At 43.3% G+C, this 6818-nt stretch overlaps 1 pseudogene across 1 annotated transcript; it reads left to right on the top strand.

Moving 5' to 3' along the window:
• The first annotated feature begins 1370 nt into the window (after positions 1–1370).
• Positions 1371–6586, top strand: LOC308232918 (protein spinster homolog 3-like; annotated as a pseudogene). Its single transcript has 5 exons — positions 1371–1596; positions 4472–4537; positions 5000–5136; positions 5674–5824; positions 6541–6586. The product of its transcript is annotated as a protein spinster homolog 3-like (transcript).
• The last annotated feature ends 232 nt before the right edge of the window (positions 6587–6818 follow it).

Below are 6818 nucleotides of genomic sequence, written 5' to 3'. Positions count from 1 at the left end.
ACCTGTCCGGAAATAAAATTTGTATAGACTTACCCATGATGAAATTAAACATGCCTGCTGGTTCAGGAGCAACTAAATGTTCATGAAATGAAGGTAGAGTGAAATACTAGAGTGCTGAGTGTTCATTTGACAAAATGGCCGAGAATAGTAGGTGCTATTGTTGTTTTCAGCGTAGTCTGAAGTGTGAAACACACTTCCTTAAAAGAAACTCCAACCATAGGCTCTTGTCTTCATGCATGAGTCAGACGCTGCAATCAGAGCTCATTGCTATTAGCTGCCCATTAAGCTACTAGTTTTCTCTTAATTTTCACTTTAAACCGTCCAAACAAGGTGCAAGAAACCAAATAACCTTCTGAAGTTTGCAATCCACACAATGGCTCAAAAGACGTGGGACCAGTTCTGTGTCTAAAAAAATACTGAATATAATAGGGAACCTAATGCTGGAAGAATCAAGTAAGAGTACTTGTTCAAATCTGAGTGGCCCGACTAAAGACAAGGAATAAAGGTATCTACACACCCTGAAAGAGCAAGAATGACTTCCTGCATCCTCCTTTCTTCTCCTTTCAGGCCCCTGTTTGGGAAGAAAGGGAAAAAAATCCTGTTTCCCGATTCAGAGCTGTAGAATGTGCACAATTCCAGCAGGGAGGAAGAAGGATGGTTTTGTTTCCATCTCTCCCTGTAACATTCTGGGTTGGTTTTTTGGTTAGGTTTTTTTTTTTGTTTGGTATTCCCTCCATTGAAAGAAACCCAAACGAGCAAATAGTCTGGAGTGTAAGTCTTCTGCTTAAGCTGCTGGTTTGACCTAAAAACTCAGGACCTTGCTGGAAAGGATTTTGTTCTGGGGTAGATCTGGTCAGTGCAAAGCAGGTGGTGGTAAAAGGAAGAAGTGACTGGTTGGGTGACAAGGACAAGGCTAGGTAGCTTAAGTAGTGTGTGTAAGCAAACGACTGTCCAGGGTACCTTGTCTAGCAAACGCCTCTTCTCTAGGAAGGCCGTTTTTAGCTCTGACAGCTGACTGAGACATTAGTGAAGTTTATTACTAATTTGGCATATGCAATTCCTGTGAGATCCGTGCAAAGTCGTGCACTTTGGGATCTTGGATGCACAATGGAATATTTTGCTGCTGTTTCCATTTACTTTTCCTCGTCCTCAGGGTATAGCACTTCAGCACTTTTGCAAAAACACAGGACTGCAGCTTTTTGCCTCTGTAAAGTCCTTGTAAAGCAGGGACCGCAAGGAGCGTTTCCTTTCAGTTTTTAGTGGTTGGGCTTCACGGCCGGAAATGAGCGTAGTGATTGAAGTTCCTCATAGCCCCAAACCAAAACTGACTCATAGCTTGGCGAGCTAAGGAGATACCTCATCTATGGTAGCTTTGAGCGCGGGGAAATATGCACAACCCCAGGGCGCATGAAAGCACAAGCTTGCAGTCCCAGCCACCTCGCGAGGAGCAGAGTTACGGAGCTGCTGCAGCACATGGGAGACAAGGTCCAGTCGTGTCTGTGTCAAGGAAGAGTCCGGCAAAGAGAGATTACCTGATAGCTGCTGTGCTGTGCTACACAAATTTGATCAACTTCATGGTCTGGTGCCTTGTACCAGGTGAGAGCCCATTTTCTCCTTCTAAGCAAAAAAGAAAGGTAAGTTTTCAACAGCTCTACTTATGCCATAGTCACAGATGTTTTCTAAAGTTAAGGCTATGCTTTCTGTCTTTGATCTTTCTCACTTATCTGCATTAGTCTTTCAGTCATACTTTGAATTAAATGTGCAATTACAAACCTAGAAAGACCAATAAGTGATGGTTTACTTTCTAATGGTTAGTAGAATGCTTATAAGCATCACATCTCTTAAATACCTACGATTCATGCTTTTAAACCTTAGTCTCTTCCAAACATACTTTAGCATCGAGAGCAACTGGTCTCTTTTTGTGTCTGGATTCTACAGAGATTTGACTAAGACGCTTCCCCTTACTGTATACTGCAACTTACCAGGCCTGCTTTGGCTCTACTAGATTAGATATGGCATTCCTTTATGTGAAGAACAGAATCCCAGAATTGTTAGGGTTGGAGAGGACCTTAAGATCATCTAGTTCCGACCCCCCTGCCATGGGCAGGGTCCCCTCACACTAAACCATGTCACCCAAGGCTTTGTCCAACCTGGCTTTGAACACCGCCAGGGATGGAGCATTCACAACTTCCTTGGGCAACCCATTCGGGTGCCTCACCACCCTTAGACAGAATAGTGATGCCAGTCTCCCTGTTAAAAGGGCAAGAGCTATGTTGTCTTTGTGCAAGTTTGTTTAGAGGGAGCTTCACTTCCTCATGACCTGACAGTGGTGTGATTTCTGCAATGAAGAGTGTAAAGAGGATGAAGATCCACTTCCTTAAGCGTCACCTACTAAATTTACACCTTGTTTTCTAATAAATAATATCCTTCATCCAAAATGTGATTTTTAGGTTTGTTGGGGGTTTTTTATTATTTTTTTTTTTTTTTAAACCTAGCCATAAGAGCAAGGCATTGCTCCTTGTAAACTGGTGGGGGACCTGAGTTTTCCCTCCCATGGATGGGGCTTGGAGCAGCCTGGTCTAGTGGAAAGTGTCCCTACCCATGGCAGGGGGTTGAAAGTGCACGAGCTTTAAGGTTCCTTCCAACCCAAACAAGTCTGGGATTCTCTGTAAACTGTGGTCTGTGTCAATTCTCAGGTTTAGCATCTCCCCTTAGCATGTACCATGCTTTCAGGGATCTGATTTGTAAATTAAGAGGAAACACTTGTTTTGAGCTTGCTATATTTTACTTCCGAGTGGCCTGGAAATCATAAATGTTTCAAAGCTTTGGAGAAAACCCAATGGCTGGATTGTTAAATGTGGAATTAATATGGAGTGACAGTACACTCACTCTTTTTTTTCCTACTAAGACCATTCAGAAACTGAAGACTGAGTATCTCTCTAAATTGAGAGGCTGGTGGGTTTAGGAGTTGAAGCTTATTTTGGTTTGAATACTTTTTAACCACACACGTAAGAGGGAAGGAAACGAGTAGGAGTGCATGCTGAATGAGACTACAGGAGTGTTAGTGAGAAACTTCAGTGCAGGAGTTCTGTTGTCAAGTGACTTTGTGAATGGTAAGGGACAGGAGAGGCTGAAACTATCTTGAAGCAAGAACAGGCTTGCTGGGAGGAAGTATTAAGTTGGCTCATTCCAAGCTTTGAACTATTGTTTAGTTCCTGTACAAGCTAAGAGCTTAGAGTTTTCAAGGTGGTTTGTGAAGTGCCTGCATTAATAAGCTCAGTTTCTTGAGTGAGGTACCTGTCCCTGAAGCAGAGGTGGGGATGGTGTCGAAGCCTTGGCTGTCCATATGGATGAGCGCATTATTGAATGTAAGTGAAGAGGGAAGTGAGGGAGAGGCTTGAGTATTTGTTAAAGAGTAAGCTGGTGGCAGTTCCGAGCTTGTGGTTTCCGGGCAGTTTTGCTCCCAGGCTTTGACAGAGTTTGCATCCATCTTCAGGCAGAAAACAAGCCGCTTGTCTGTGGAGTTGAGTGTAAAAGACACTGTAGCACCGCAGAGCAAGGACCTGCCGCTAACATCCCCCTGTGCTCTGTTGTGTGCAGATCAGCTGTAGGGAGCAAAGCAGACAGTTTACATACAACTTGTTTCCTTAAGGAGTGGCTTCATCCTTTTAAAAATATTGGAATTTGACTATTTTGGCAAAACTGAAGCTGTATGAGAAAAAGTTTCTTTTTTAATTTATATGGCTCAGTATCAGAGTAGAACTATGCTTATTTACAGCAGTTTCTTCTGGTGTTTTCCTTCCAGGATTATAGTGCAGAAATGGAAGCTAGGGGAGGCAGCAGATCTGCAGCCTTGGCATGATGTAGAGATGAAAATGACTGTTTTGTCTCACAGCATTCATGCAACCATGAGTGCCAGACCCATGGATCTTCCGTCCGTTTGTTGCTTGTGTGACTCTCTTCTGAGAGACTTCTGGCTTTGGACAACTCTTGCAACCTTTCTCCACAGCTATGGAATGGTTAGAAATCAAGATGGAATTTCTGTCAGCCTTTTATCACCAATAGAAATGATTGCTTTTAGTGATGTTTCTCTGTCATTGTCACCACTTAATGTTCCTGTGTAAATCCGGTTATCTGTATCTCATCCGATCGTTTTGTTCCACTTGTGTCAATTAAGCTTTGAACTGGAAGTTGTTTCTGTGCTTCTGTACTCATGGTGCAAAAGAAACAGAACAGCTGTAACTGAAACGGTGGCTCAAGTGACTCTTGTAAGACTTCTGGAGTGGAAGATTGTGACTTTTATCACTAGGGGTAAGGATTTTTAATTCTCTGTGTATCTGTACTTGTGGTAGAGTCATGGTTTACATCTGTGTGCAGCAGCTCTTGCAAGGGCTGTTCTTGAAATAAATCTTTGAGTTGGCAAATGAGGGAATAACAAGGAATGAGCAGGGTCATTGAGTGTTTGTTGCAGGGATCCTGTTAGACATACAGAAATACTTCAAGCTCAGTGATGGGGATACAGGTCTGCTGCAAACAGGTAATGAAATCTCTTCAGTTTGGATAGTTTGCTTTGCCTTGCATCTATGCGGCCTGTTCCTAAACCGCAGGCTACTTACTTATTTCTTCTAGGTCCTACCTGTGTTGCTCACTTCCGCTGGTGGGCAGGCTGACTCTAATGCAAACCTGAATGTCTTTGGTTCAGGGAAGACTGGAGCTGTGTGCTTCAGGAATCCCACACTATGTGAATCATTAAAGATGAAGCAATTTCTCAAGAAATACAGAACTTGAGCAATTCCCACATGTTTTATTTATATATATATATATATATATATAGTAATCTACGTTCCTCTTTTTCTAAATATGGGTCTACCTACTAGTTCTACAAACTCAGCCTTTAACCTCTGCCCCCAAAATAACCTGAGTTTGTTTGAAGCATGAGGAGTACATAGGAGGAAAATAATTTGACCCATGTTGTCTTTGATCCTTCTTGGATTTCCAGTCTTCACCCTGTGTAACATGCTGGCTGCCCCCGTCTTTGGGTACCTTGGTGACCGGTACGATAGGAAAATTGTTCTTGGAGCTGGCATTTTCTTCTGCTCTGGTGTCACATGAAGCAGTTCCTTCATCAGTGAATTGGTAAGTTGCTTTTGTAGTCCTATGAAAATAATCTGCTTATGTCTTGCAGGAGTCACTAGTCTTTATCTAATCACATTTGGAAAAGCTATCAATGAGCACTTGCTCCCCAAGCCTGGATTAAATGGACTTTGTGCAGGAAAGCTTAATGGGATGCTGGAGTCCAGCCTAGGCAATGGAGAAGCCACCCATTACTGTTGCGGTTGATGGGATCTTAGTTTTGTCCTGAATGTTTGTTGACCATGACCTTACAGTGTTGCAGCTTGTTCAGCAAGCTTGTGTTCTATTGACCATATCCGGTCATTCCCTCTGGGTGTCCGTCTAAGGAATCACTACAGTGCAGAAAGGAGAAAGGACAGCAGTGGGAAGCTGTCCCAGTGCTCTGGGAAGCAGGTGCGAGTGGAGGGAATGCAGATATGCAAAAGGCAGTTAATTCTTGTTTCCTCTGGTACATTTCATTCACTAAATTGCATCCCTCTAACAGCAAACTTTCTTTCTCGCACGGGCGATCTTGGACTGTGATGTGTCTTTTCCCTGCAGCATTACTGGATATTCTTTCTTTCACGAGGACTAGTTGGCATTGGCATGGCCAGTTATTCCCCAATAGCACCTACCATCATTGCAGACCTATTTGAGGAACCAAAAGGACCACGATGCTATCTGTCTTCTACCTCTTCCTTCCAGTGCGAAGGTTGGTTTTCTTGCTAGTAACTGACCTGCCTTTTGAAATTCCATCTGACCACACCAGGCATTCAATATGCCCTGAGCCTTGATCAGATCTATTTTGATGTATGTCTGGATTGGCTCTTGCAAAAGGGTTTGTCCCTTGCTTAGCATGTTGAAATAGAGCTGGTTAGGCTTATTTCTGTAGTTACCTTGAAGAAAAATGAGCTTTTTTTCCCCTCAGCATTTTTTAGAGAGAATCTGAACTCTGAAAACCTGTGGGCTTGGAATAAACGATTGAATCAACTCTGAAAGAAATATGTGCCTGGGGGTAGGTAATTTATTTCTGGCTTTTGGAAGGCAAAAGCTTTTGGATATTTGCTTACTTGACAAATTTGTCAAGAACCCCCCCCATTAAATCGTCCCAAGGAAGAACTGGCCCTTCCCTCTCCTCTTTCAGTTGAATTGACAGTGTCTGATGAAGAGGAGAAGGGTTTTTCTGTGCCTTGGACACATACTCTTTATTAGAGCAGGCAGCCAAGTCTGAGCCCAGAAAGCAGATTAAAGCTAAAGGAATTCCTGCAGGGTTTTATTCATGTGGCTAGGACAGAAAAGAGCCAATAATAAACTGCTTTATGGGTTGTCTGATCTGGGTTCTCTGTGCTCTCCTTAGCTGGCAAGATGTCATTTCGGGCAACAAGAATTCCTTGGTGCCTACTGATTACTCCTTTTTGTTGCTTACAGTGGTCTTGGCTATGTCCTGGCAGCTGGCATGGCAGGTCTGTCGTGACTGGCAGTGGGCCTTCAGGGTGAGTTCCTCACCGTCACTCGGGCGACTGAGCCATTCATTGTAAAATCAGAACCATCCCTGGGGTTGGGATTACTTATGCTCGTCATGTCAAAGGTGAACAGTGGAAAGACCTTCTACTGCCTGACTGGTCATGAACTTGGTGTTTTAGAGGACTTGGTCATGAGTTTGGTGTTTTCCCTTGTTCCTGCAGGACGAAGGAAAGATTTTAGCC

This window comes from Psittacula echo (assembly GCF_963264785.1).
Source record: "Psittacula echo genome assembly, chromosome: 1".
NCBI lineage: Eukaryota > Metazoa > Chordata > Aves > Psittaciformes > Psittacidae > Psittacula > Psittacula echo.
Note: the sequence above shows the minus strand (reverse complement) of the source record. Positions and strands in the feature narration are given on the sequence as shown.